The 14,076-nt window shown below is 47.2% G+C and overlaps 1 protein-coding gene and 1 long non-coding RNA gene across 2 annotated transcripts in view; one reads left to right on the top strand and one right to left on the bottom strand.

The window, feature by feature from the left end:
* LOC130282853 (gastrula zinc finger protein XlCGF57.1-like) overlaps positions 1-14,076 on the top strand; it is a 68,271-nt gene that overhangs the window by 904 nt on the left and 53,291 nt on the right. The window lies entirely within an intron of this gene.
* LOC130282858 (uncharacterized) overlaps positions 1-14,076 on the bottom strand; it is a 49,626-nt gene that overhangs the window by 868 nt on the left and 34,682 nt on the right. The window lies entirely within an intron of this gene.

The following is a 14,076-nucleotide window of genomic DNA, read 5'->3' as shown; positions in this document are numbered from 1 at the left end:
TCATTGGGCAAACGTAGTCCCCCCAGAGATCCTTTTAGATATTCTACACTATACCAAGTGGTATATCGGAAAGGCCGTACAATGTCGGCAATCCCCTGAGAGTCAAAATGAGTGACAATAAAAGATTTCCATTTTTGAAAAAAATGTTTTGTGCCAGAGTCAGTACCTCACTCGGCATCTCCAACCTATTCACTGCTAGAAAAGATTTCCATTGCGCAATCAGCATAGGCAAACCTGGAGTGACAGCGTCTAGCCATTTGGTGAAAAGACATTGTAAGGCCACTAAGAGGACAACATGGATGAACCATGGAAATTTCTGCTCCCCCTCCCTACTCCGATGGGTGTGGTTGGTGAAATAACAAAGACTGGGGCGTGAACGGGATACGTACTCGCCAATGATCCTAAATGTAAGTCTGTATGAGCCGCCAATACTTGGCAGTGTGAGAGCATTCCCAGACACCATGATATATATTAGTAAGCGGTGCCTGACACTTGGGGCATTTAGTAATCCTATCTGGGAAGGATGGGGAGGGCAGAATATTAAACCCGTATAAAGCTGCATGAGCTACCATAAAATAAGTCTCCCTCTATTGCTCATTGATAACATTTTTCCGTACCACCAGCCAACCGGACAATATGATGTCCGAGATAGTATCGGCCCCGGTCCACCGTTCCCAAGTACCGAACACCCTCTTAGGATCTACTTTTAAAAAGCGGTTGCGGAAAGCTAGATAAAGGTCAGAGATTCATGAGCTGTGGGGGTCATCACCAATAATGTCATGTAAATTGTGTATCAGTGCTTCCCTTGAGAGATCCCTTAATCTGGTGGAGCAAAAGGCATGAATCTGGTTGGCATAGAGCGTGTCGGAGGGGGGGGGGGGGGGAGGCCAAATGTTTGGAGCATTTCCCTGGGTGTGAGCCATCTGTGATCAGTGTCATGTATTAGTCTCCCCACCATTGTAACCCCTTTGGTGATCCATAAGAGCATCCAGGAGGAGAATCTACCCTGCGGGAACTCTGTATGATGAAGCAAGGGCATTCATTTGGACAAGAGAAACGGGAGGCCAAACACCTTCCGCACCTCCTTACAAGTGACTATCATATCACGAGCAATAAATGGAGGAAAAAAGCGGAGGTAGCGCCGGGTGCGGTGTAGGTCTTTAGCCAGTATAGGTGGGTACCCAGGTGGGGGTAGCGTGTTCCTTGCCGGTGATGGTAGCTTGGTATGCAGGCCAGCAGCGTGAGGATGGAGCCCAGAGGAGAGTCCGTAGAGAAATGCAGAAGTATTGGAGGAAAAAAGCTGCGTTGGCGCTCCCAAGGAAGTAACCCAAGTCGTGGGTATTGATGCAAAATAATTTATTCTTACAGCATAAGAAATCAAAGAAAATAATAAATAAATATATATATATATATATATAATTAAATATTTATTTATTATTTTCTTTGATTTCTTATGCTGTAAGAATAAATTATTTTGCATCAATACCCACGACTTGGGTTACTTCCTTGGGAGCGCCAACGCAACTTTTTTCCTCCAATACTTCTGTATCATATCACGAAGTAGCGTTGAGTGTTTAATCACTGCCAGGAGTTTTGCATAAGAGGTGTGGAACAGAGCCGGCAGCGACCAAGGTGCCGCAAGTACCGCTTCAACCTCTAGATTGGAGAAGTAAGCGGAGCCATGAAGCCAATCAAGGACATGGCGAAACAAGCATGCTAAATTATAGCCCCTGCAACAGAAAACGTTGGAAGGCAGCGTTGAGGCATTTAACATCAACATGTTTAAGCAAAAGCGGGAGAGTCTGTAGAGGATATAGCAACATAACACATACTTTTAGCAGCATTAATTTTGTATCCTGTGAAGCCCCCCACATAGGATAGAAAGTCAAGAACCTTAGGGACAGCTTCTCGAGGATTGCTAAGGTAAAAAAGGACATAATCTGCAAACATCGACAACTTGATATCCTCCGTGCCCATCCTTAAACCACGGTAAACATCTGTAGAGAGCAAAAATCGATCTAGAGGCTCGATCGCAAAATCAAACAATAAGGGCGATAAGGAGCAGCCCTGACATGTACCTTTCGTTAAAGTGAGTTCTGGTGTATGCACCCTAGCTGTGAGACCATCAGACAGTTACTTATTTTAATAACCATCTCACTGACCAGATTTTAATGAGTAGTTTTTAGCCGGACTATCACTTTGAATATTGCCCCGCCATGCCCCAAAGTAAATAGGGCTACATAGAAAGAGCCCACTAAAGTGCCCCATAGCACCATACAAATCAATGAACTGCCCCATAGTAAGTCATACCAAAATATAGAAAGGTTCAGCTGAAGTGCCCCATAGTAAACCTGTGCTCTATAGGAGACCAGCACTGTGTCTTCTGACCCTTACCCCAGACCAGTCTGCTGATTGATTTGACTTCATCACCAGTGTGGGGCAACAGAGTGCCACATGCATGAATGGGAGGGGGCAAGGAACAACCAGTTTCACCTTACCATCGCAGATCTCCTGCCATCTAAGTGGGGCTATAAGCAGCCTTTGGCTGTTCGGGCATACTCAGAGTTGTAGTTTTGCCACAGCTGAAGGCACACTGTTTGGGAAACGCTGCTATAAAGGATTGAATACAATGGCCTAGATTGACCAATGCTGTCTAATACTTAGTGCAAATGTAAACTAGAAAGCCTAAAAGTGTTCCAGACTTATCACAGTGGCTCATGCTTGATATATATCGTGTATCTTTAGACTTGTGTTAACTTTTACACCAACTAGAGGTTGAGTTACTGTGCACCAAAAAATCTGTCCCTAAATATTGTCTCATTTTAAGTCACACCCCATTTCATGAAGCCACATCCCCTTTCCTTTTAAGTCGTACCTCCTTGATGCGCAATCAGAACTGATAAACAAAAAAAACCATAATAAATGTTTCTTAGAGCAAGTTCAAACAGCAGAAAATGTACCATTGTATTATATTTTACGCACAAACTTTTGCAATCGTCAAAAAACGGCTGCCAAAAAATAACACGGTACATTCTACAATGTGTGAGCTTACATTTAGGTGAACATGTTCAGAACCAAATTCGGACACATTTTCCACCCAAATCAAGATGCACAGATATTGGTAAATCCGAACTAATGTCCCTAAATCCTGTGTAGATGTAAGATTTGTGTCTGCCTGTGAGAAGGAATTGTGGGTCTTTTTATAAAAAATTGTTTGTGCTGCCAAAGTGCTTTAAAATTAGATGACTAAGGCTCTGTTCATACTGCGGTTTGCCATATACTGTAACAGAGAGCAGGGGATGCCATTTATTTTAATGCCTCGAAAGAAGTCACCTAAAAAGAATTCCAGGCAGATACATGAACAATGCAGTGGACTGGACAGCGCTTATAAGGTTGGGTTTATGCAACAGACTTTCCAAGTGTTCACCCAGAATTCTTTCTGTTTTGGTTTTTGCCGTCGGGTGGGAATTTTTGCTTTCCACATGGAGTTGTGGGTTTTCCACAAAGAGAGAAATAAATCACTACTCAATGACAAAAAACAAAATAGAAAGAATTCTTGGGGAGCACTTGGAAAGTCACATGAACCCTTCCTTAAAGGGGTATTCCGGGCAAAAACATCTTATCCCCTATCCAAAGGATAGGGGATAAGATGTCTGATCACGGGGGGGCCACCGCTGGGACCCCCCGCGATCTCCCTGCAGAAGCCCGCATTCTATGCGTAGCTGTGTCTGAAGTTTCGGAAACCTCCGGGCTTCCGAGACGAGGACGTCACGTCACACCACGCCCCCTCTATTCATTTCTATGGGAGGGGGCGTAATGGCCGCATCGCCCCCTCCTATAGACATGAATGGAGGGGGCGTGGCGGGACGCCACGTCCCCGTCTCAGAAGCCCGGAGGTTTCCGAAACTTCAGATGCAGCTGAAGGGTTGCTGCAGGGAGATCGCGTGGGGGGGGTCCCAGCGGCGGGCCCCCGCGATCAGACATCTTATCCCCTATCCTTTCGATAGGGGATAAGATGTTTTTGTCCGGAATACCCCTTTAAAAGTGCGGAAAGCGCTGTCCAGTCTTCTGCATTGTTCAGATAAAAAGGTGACTCTGTTCAAGCCATTGAAAAGAATGGTACTTACTGCTTTCCATTAGCAGCAGGATGCTGACGGATACATCTAATAAGAGGTAAAACACAGCATGAATGGAGCCTGAGCACTATGAAAGCCAGGAGATGCACCTTGTATAACTGTTTTACACACCTCGGATCCTTAATGTACTATGGAGGAGATTTATCAAAGTCAGTGAAGGCGCACTGATTTTATACACAGGTTCCGGACACCATTTTTTATGGCCCACTTCTCTGCAACTTTTGTGCTACTGCCCCCCCCCCCCCCCCCCCCCAACAACTTTTGCGCGAGCGTTGTAAGCCAGGTCTGTTCTGGTGTTGGTTTTTTGTGTAATTGAAGACTGTGCGACAAATCTGCGACTTTTGTTTCGAAAAGTCGCATGTCATAAATCATTGACCACTGCAAAGTTAAAAGCAGATCTCATGTAAAATATCTGTTCAGTGAGAACTCGTGCAGGCCAGGGTACCACAAAACTCGCACATGCAACATTTTTGCGACAAATATACACAAAAACCCTGTGTAAATCCAATTAGAAATCCCCCCCCCTATAAGTCTAGGTTGGAGAGGGGGATTGTCTGAGGAGCAAAAATGCAGGGCCGCCATCAGGGAGGTAGAGCCGGTACCCTTGTAAGGGGCCCAGGCACCCAGAGAGGCTCGGGGTCCTAGGGCTGCCACTTGCTGGGACCAATGCTGGCACGGTCCCTGCATGTGCATAACTGGACCCTTCACCTGCAGGCCCCATCGCACCCCCTGCAACCAGGCTGGCAACACCGGTCCCCCCTGCAACCAGGCCGGCAACACCTGGAGTAGAGCGAGTCGTCATGTTAGTGATGACATGCGACGTGGTCCCGGCAGAGTGGAGCGCGCAGGAGATGCGTATGCTCCGACGTCAGCATCATCGAACACGCCATCCTGTTCCAGCACTACCAGCCGCCTGTCTGACTGCCTGTTTTCCCAGGCCTCCTCCAGTGCCACCATAAAGGGGACCCCCCATCGGTCTGCCCCCCCACCTGCCTACCCCAATAACACCTGCCAGTGCCTGCCACCATATAGGTAAACCTCCCACCGGCCTACGCCCCCCCACCTGCCTATGCCCCCCACCTGCCTACCCAAATAACACCTGCCAGTGCCTGCCACCATATAGGTAAACCCCCCACCGGCCTACACCTCCCCACCTGCCTACCTCCCCCTACCTGAATACCCAAATAACACCTGCCAGTACCTGCCACCATATAGGTAAACCCCCCACCGGCCTACGCTCTCACACCTGCCTACCCCCTCATACCTGCCTACCCGAATAACACCTGCCAGTGCCTGCCACCATATTGGTAACCCCCCCGGGGGGCTTCCGATTCTACATGGTGCACTTTTCGGTAACAATGACACCTTATCTTTATTCTGTACATCCATACGATTAAAATGATACCCAACTTATATAGGTTTGACTTTGTTTTACTTCTGTTAAAAAAATATAACATTTTGCACTAAAATTTATGTTTAAAAATGTCCTCTTCTGAACCCTATAACTTTTTTATTTTTCTATGTATGGGGCGTTATGAGGGTCATTTTTTGTGCTTTTTTTTATTTTGATGGGACTGTTTGATTGCTTTTTATACATGTGGTGTCCCGGCACCGAATTGCATCCGTTGCCTTGTGGTGAGGTCCCCAAAGTCAGAGTCCCTAGGTGTAGGTGGGGTCCTCAACCTTAGCTAGCCGCTTGTCACCCCCTTTTGTAATTAAAATTATTTAAATTTAATGTGTATATATTTGTATAGTAAGTGTACTTACCTAGTTGGTGTCACAGGACCTGCGGGTCACGTGATGCGTTCCAAAGACTCCAAGAGGAAGTCGGGTGTTCACCCATCAGGCTATGTAACGATGAGTGACAGCTGACCGTGGACCAATCCAGAAAGACCCCGCCTCTGCCCATATAGGGGCGCGGTGGCCATAGCTTGCTCTCTTGTTCCTGGGCTGTTGACAGGGAAGGATCTGCGCTGCTGTCATCAGTGAGTTTAGGCTCGAGCCTTGCGGCGATGGCTGATCTTTACTAAACTGTGAGTGTAATCAATCCCTACGCACTCTGCAAGATCACCGGACCATATCTAACCCCTAAATCCGGACCGATCTTCGCAAATTACCCAAAATTTTGAGACTTATATAAAAAGTCAAGGTCCGCAACAACTGTCATTCACTGAGGTGTACGGAGACTGTATTAATGAGACTGTTACTGTTCATTGGATGTACCGCAAGTCTTTAAGTAAAGTTTATCCAAGTTCAAGTTCAACTACCTTGTGGACCTTCAGTCATTATATGCATGCACCTATCGTTACTGGGAAGGGCGGCGATAGGCCAGAGAATTACCTCAGCATACTAGCCCTCAGCCTGGCATCACAAGTGACAGGGTGAACCTTAACCCCTGATATACTGAAGCAACACCCTGACTACACTACCCCTACCCCCGAGGCCTACCACATACATTTTTTAAGGTATACAAAGTCACTAAAAACATGCAGTTTTGGACTTTTGGAATTGGAATATTTTTACGTATACGCCATTGACCATGTTGGTTTAATTAACATTCTATTTTTATAGTTTAGACATTTACGCACACGGCGCTACCACATATGTTTATTTTTATTTACATTTTTTTTTATGAAAAAAAGGGGGGTGATTCAAACTTTTATTAACCTCTTAAGGACCCAGGGCATACCTGTACGCCCTGAGTCCACTCCCTTTCTATAACGTGGGGCCGTGCGCTATTAACCCTTCAGACGCAGCGTTCAAAGTTGATCGCCGCGTCTAAAGGGAAAGTAAACTACTCCCGGCTAGCTCAGCTGAGCTGTGGTGAAATCGCGGCATCCCGAACAGCTGCAGGACACAAGGAGGGCCCCTACCTAGCAACTGCTAGTCATGGTCCAACACATAACCTGACCTTATATTACCACAATTTGTAATTGTATTGCTTCCTAATGTATATTCATACTGTATATTATATGTAAGTGCTGTTTCTGTTCCTGTACTTTGGCAATGGACGTAAGTATATGACCATTGTCATTAAGAGGTTAATAGTTCATACATTTACGCATGCAGCAACACCACATATGTTTATTTCAAAAACTGGAGAAGGGGTGATCAAAACTTTTATTAGGGAAAGGGCTCATTTACATTTAGGGGCTGATCGGATAAACCGGAGGCAGGTAGGGTTCTGAATTGATCAGGACACTGCAATTTTGCTCTGGATGACCTGATGAGCTCAGAGGGCATTTTTGATAAATGTCCATTCTACATGTATATAAAAAAATGAACCCGTACTCACCTCAGCGCTCCTGCTGTGCCCTGCTCCGGTTCCAGGGTGCAATCCTCTTCCTGAGCTGCAGTGTGAATCATAAAACCAACACCATAGCATAAAATACAACACCGGTCCACCCCACATTCATTCCTCCACACAAACAAATAAATACAATATTTACAAGACATTTTCCTATAATAACCATAACATACTAATAAAATATATACACTAATATTAAATGTGAATTCCCTGGCCCAGTTGCAATATCAAAAACCAAAAAAAACTAAATCAAAAAATATTTATGCAAAACCAAGTTCCAAAATGAAAACTTATAACAATAATACATAATAATAATAATAATACAAACCAAGACAAACTAAATAACACCACTTTTTTTTTTTTTTTTTTTGGTCCCGAGCTGGTCCTGCATCCCATGCCTCCAGTACATGTTACCAGATGTCCATGAACCAGTCCAGGATTTTCTGTAGATTTATATATATATATATATATATATATATATATATATATATATATATATATAAAAAAAGTCCCATAGAACCCCCCCCCCCCCCTTTTAACCCACCACCCAACCTAAACTAAACCCAAACCCAAGGTGGCATTACACAATATACTGAATACAGTACATAAAATATACACAGACTAACAATATATACAGTACATAAATATACACATAGACTACAACTATAAATACAATAACAAAATACATATAACATTGTAACCCAAACAACAAAGAGGCTTTTCAGCCACACAAACACCTGAAGCTCAAGCTCAGCACCTGAAAGTCCTATATTACCATATACTTACAGCAAAAAACAAGAAGACTAATGTGCCAGCATCAGCCCACCACCAGGGGGAGATGACATGCTAAGGCACTTTAAAGGCAGAGCCCCTCCACAGACAAGAAGCCCTGCCAGCATCCAGTCACTCGTACTCCAAAGAACGCACCTTCACCAGTTCACCGAGAATGTTCCTAACCAGTTCATCCACAGGGAGGATTTTACGCCGCGTCAACACTAAACACTGTGTGTTCCACGTGTAGTACCTCACCAGTGAGCTGACTAGGAATAAAGTGCATAGGCCCATTTCGCATAGGAGAGTGGCCAGCCTAGGCCAACCAATGGAAGCGCCCACCCTATTGTAAACCTCAGTGTTAAAGGGCCAATGAAGCAGAAAATGCTCCATGCTTTCAAGCATGCCTCCACACTCCTCGCGGGGACATCCCGGTCCTCATAGCTCCTGCACTTCAGATTGTCCCTCACACACAGTTTCCCGTGGAAGCAGCGCTAACTCAAGTCCCAAAACTTCAAGGGGATCCTTTTAAATTCAAAAGCTCTAAACCCACCTCGAGATCCCGACTTGGGCAATCCTTAAGCGCCATTGGCCTCTGGAAATGAGAAGAGAGGACCCTCTTGTCAAGGAATTTCCTCGACAGAGTCCTAATTTCCCACATCCCCAGACCCCACTGACGAATAACCTTCAGAACTGGGGTAGCATAAGTCGGGAGATGCCCATGTGGTGTGTGAAGATCCTTCACTTGCCCTCCTGTCTCCCATTCCTGGAAGAAAGGCCGTAATCATCCGCTACAGGAGGATACCCACGGAGGAGCCCTCTCTTTCCAGAGGTTTGCTATATTGGACTTAAGAAAGGTATTCACTACCACGGGGTTGACCATACACAACCCCCCTAGTCTCCTTGTCGGTAAGTAACCTCCCTCTTCACTAGGTTCAGTCTACTCCCCCATAACATTTGGAAGAACACACTGTAGACCCGGGTCCAGAGAGGTTCTGGCAACATGCATACATTGCCCAGATATCAGCAAAGGAAGCAGGAATATTTTGATCAGGTTAACCCTTTCCCAGAGAGTCAAAGATCACCCCTTCTACTGATCCACCTTCTGAGCGGAAATCTTAAGCCTGCTATCCCAGTTTTGTTTGGGGTAATACCCTTGGCCAAATTCAATGCCGCGGACCTTTGCAGATTCCTGGGGCTCTGGAAGGGCGTCCAGGAGATCAAAGCCACACTTATCCTGGTTGATCTTGGACCCGGTTGATCTTGAACCCAAATGCCTCCGAGTAGCGGTCCACCTCTGACATCACCCATCGGCCTTCCTCTTGTGAGGAAGGCCATATCACAGAAGAACAGACCAGAGGTACTCATGGTTAAAGGGGTACTCTGGTGGAAAGTTAAACAGATTTGTAAATTACTTCTATTAAAAAATCTTTATCCTTCCAGTACTTATTAGCAGCTGTGTGCTACAGAGGAAATTCTTTTCTTTTGGAATTTCTTTTTTATCTTGTCTACAGTGCTCTCTGCTGACACCTGATGTTCATATTAGGAACTGTTCAGAGCAGGGGAAAATCCCCATAACAAACCCATGCTGCTCTGGACAGTTCCTGACATGGACACAGGTGTCAGCAGAGAGCACTGTGGACAAGACAAAAAATTAATAATTTACAAAACTGTTTAACTTTCTAGCACCAGTTCATTTAAAAAGAAAAAAAAGTTTTCCACTGGAGTACCCCTTAACCTGATCCAAGGTTTTTTTTGCCTGATCTAAGGACAGCAAGTACCCCTTCCAGTGGCCAGCCCTACCCTGTTCCACAGCCTCTTGGACACTGAGCAAAGCACTAAATGTACTGGGGTCCGGAACAGAGCAATGCTGAACCCCTGAAAGGAGGCGGGGTCCAAACTCCACCAGCCGGTTAAACAGCACTTTTGACAGAATCTTTCTGTCCGCATTGCAAAGCGCTATGGGATGCAAATTCTCAATGCGGGACGGGTCTTAACCCTTTGACAGGATGATCAGCGCTGACCTCCTCATAGACTTTGGCAGAGTGCCCGAGGAAAGAAACTCAAGACACTCACCTCGGTCAACAGGTTAACCAAAGTGTCCTAAAAGGTCTTATAGAACGCAGATGTTAAGCCATCTGGACCGGGTGACTTCTTGAGGGCAAGCCCATCAATCGCCATCCTGACTTCCTCTTCCCGGAATCATCTCTGTCAAAACGTCAAGAGGGGGGTCTACTCCTGGTTCAGGGATGGTTTCAGCCAAGAAAGCTGATATCTTACCTCAATCTAGATCCTTCCTTCCCAAGAGGTGCGAGTAAAAGGATCCCCGACCTCCAGTATCCCCGATCTGGACCTTTTCAAGGATCCCGTATTATCAATCAGTCCTGAGACTACTTTACTACTCACTGACATCTTGCAGTTTCTGTAAGGGTCAGGCGAGCGGAACTTCCCGTAATCACTCTCAAAAACCAAAGATGCGTGTTTGTTGTACTGACACTTCATCAGCAAGGACTTCACCCTGGAGATATCATCACAACTACCTCCAGTCAAAACAAGGTGCTCAAGTTTCTTCCTCAAGTCCTGGTACAAGCGGTGCCTGTTTAGGCTTCTGAGGCCTGAGAGCTGGCAGAAGAATCTCACAACCCTTTTTTTGAACATCTCCCACCACTCTGACTTACTGCTACAAAGGCCCAGCAATGGTACCTGGCTCTGAAGAAAATCCTCAAAGGACTGTCTTATATCTGCTTCTTCCAAGACAGACAAATTGAGCTTCCAATAGCCTCTGCCCATCCGGGGGGTCTCTGTGACATTCAGAGAAAACAAAACAGTGGTCGGAGAACTCCACCTCAACAACAGACACTGCTGAAGAGACGGCTTCCTTCTTTAAATAAAACTTGTCTATTCTGGACCTACAACTACCCCTATGATAGGAGAATCCGCGTGGCCTGTGGTGTGCCAGATGTGGACATCCACCAGGCGAGCGTCACTCGCTATGCTATAAAGTGCGAAGCTATCATACGTCAACCTGTCTCTGGAACCTTCCCTGTCTAGGGGCCTTGTGACAGCATTAAAGTCCCCTCCAAAGACCACCTGCGGACTTGTAAAAAGATAGGGCTGGATCCTCATAAAGAGACACTTCCGGTCAAACTTAGACTGTGGGCCGTAGATGTTAATAAGGTGAAGTTCTTGTCCCTTCATGAGGACATCTAAAATCAGGCACCTCCCCATTTCTAACTAAATAACCCATCAGCATTCTACCGCTGTGTTGAAAAGGACCGCCACTCCGCTTCACGGCTCGGCTGCAAGAGACCAGTAGTAGGGCTTATTCCTCCACTCTCTTTTGGCCTTATATATAGATGGCATGCCTGTTAGCCTGGTTTCCTGCAAAAAATGAAATATCAGCATTAATATGGGCAAAAAATTTCAAGGCAGCAAATCTAGCCGTATCTGACTTAATGCTGGCAACATTAAAGGGGTTCTCGGGTGCTTACACATCTTTTCCCCTATCCCCGCTGGGGACCCCCGGGATCTTGCATGCGGTACCCCGTTTGCAATCAGTCCCCAGAGCGTGTTCGCTCCGTGTCTGATTACAGGCGACCACCGGGCCAGCGGCGTGTGATGTCACGCCTCCGCCCCCGTTTGACATCACGCTCCGCCCCTCAATGCAAGCCTACGGGAGGGGGCGTGACAGCTATCACGACCCCTCCCGTAGGCTTGCATTGAGGGGTGGAGTGTGACGTCACGCTTCCGCCCCTGTGTGACGTCACGCTCCAGGGGCCGGAGCAGCGTGACGTTGTGGCTCCGCCACTCATGACATCACGGCCCTTAATGTAAGTCTATGCAGACGACCGCCACGCCCCCTTCCCATAGACTTGTATTGACGGGGGTGGGCCGTGACGTAACGATGCTCCGGCCCCTGTATTGCGATCTCGCTCTGCGCAGTAATGATAGCGGGGTGCCGCAGCAGTGATCCCCGAGGTCCCCAGCAGCGGGATCCCGGCGATCTGACATCTTATCCCCTATCCTTTGGATAGGGGATAAGATGTCTAGGGGCGGAGTACCCCTTTAATGGATGCCAGAGTCAATGGAGAGGGTTCCGCCATCGAGGGTGATTAAGTTAGACAGCTTTCTGTGGTAGCCCTTGGGGGGTGTATGGTAGTGGTGGTATGGTATCGGTATATGAGGGGTTAATGTTAACCCTATAGTTCGTGACGCCAGGCTGAGGGCTGGTATGCTGAGGCAATGCTCCGGCCTATCGCCGCCCTTCCCAGTAACGATAGGTGCATGAAATGACTGAAGGTCCACAAGGAGATTGAACTTGAACAACTTTACTTAAGTGCTTGCGACACATCCAAGGTACAGTAACAGTCTCGTACAAACAGTCCTTATATTGCTCAGTGACTGACAGTTGTTGCAGACCTTGAGCTATTTAAAAAGTCTCTGAATTTAGGGTAGATATTTGCAGATCCCTCCGGATTTAGGGGTTATATTAGGTCCAGTGATGCTGCAGAGTGTCTGGGAATTGATACACTCTATATTCTGCCGTTGCCGCAAGGCTCGGGCCTAACTCACTGCGATAGTTGCTGCGAAGATCCTTCTCGTTTGACAGCCCAGGAACAAGAGAGCTGCTTACAGCTTGGCTGCACAGGAACAAGAGAGAGAAAAGATGGCCGCCGCTCCCTTATATGGGCAGGGGGCGGGGTGAATCCGATTGGTCCGAACATCTGTCACTCACCATTACACAGAGTGAATGGGTGACCTAAGTCACCACACAAGTGACACCTAATCTCTGCAGAAGTTGAGGCGAGATGGCCTATTTCCTAACACAGAGTGGACTTCTGCACAGTGCAACTGGCACTAAAATGTGTGGGGTTGCCACATCTGTGACAGAGCTTCGGCTGACCCTGGTAGAAGATCTGCATACGATCTCTTCCGAGGAAGGTCGCAGATGGTATATGGGTAACGGTGTTACCTCTCCATACCAACCTAACCACGTCATTATGTCAATACAAGAGAGTGATTTGTTACGGGTTAAAATTGTCACTTTCTTGACGTTGTTTTGGCAAGACACCGCCTGAATGGCAAATTCTCGCCAGCTGGGCTCATTCTTTACCAGCTCATAATTTGACCAGAAGAGCTCAACCCCCTATATCAAAAAGGGGTACCATAAGGATGTATCAAGACGTACATGTCAGCTGCCTTAAAGCCCAACTTCAGAAGAAGCTCAACAACTTTAGATCTTGGAGGACATGTATCACTCCCTCTCCACCTCAGTTGGACCACATTCTTTCGGAGACCCCCTGGCCCGGCTGTCGGAAGGGACCACACAGTATCCCCCCCCTCTTTCCTCTCGGAAGGCTGAAAGACCATGTCTCTCTATCCAGAAGGAAAGATCAACCTCCCTACACTCTATATTTATCGATCTCTCGCCTCTCCTTAAAGGGGTACTCCGGTGCTTACACATCTTATCCCCTATCCAAAGGATAGGGGATAAGAAGCCTGATCGTGGGAGTCCCGCAGCTGGGGACACCCGGGATCATGCACGGGGCGCCCCGTTTGTAATCAGTCCCCGGAGCGTGTTCGCTCCGGGTCTGATTATGGTCGACGGCACGGGCGGCGGCGTGTGACGTCACGCCTCCGCCCCCGTGTGACGTCACGCTCCGCCCCTCAATGCAAGCTTACGGGAGGGGGCGTGATCACGCCCCCTCCTGTAGGCTTGCATTGAGGGGCGGAGAGTGACGTCACACGGGGGCGGAGGCGTGACGTCACATGCCGCCGGTCCTGCGGTCGCCGGTAATCAGACCCGGAGCGACCCAGCTGCGGGACTCCCGCAATCAGGCATCTTATCCCCTATCCTTTGGA

The sequence above is a fragment of the Hyla sarda genome, chromosome 7 (genome assembly GCF_029499605.1).
Source record: "Hyla sarda isolate aHylSar1 chromosome 7, aHylSar1.hap1, whole genome shotgun sequence".
Taxonomy (NCBI): domain Eukaryota; kingdom Metazoa; phylum Chordata; class Amphibia; order Anura; family Hylidae; genus Hyla; species Hyla sarda.
This window is presented reverse-complemented; position numbering and strand designations above follow the sequence as displayed.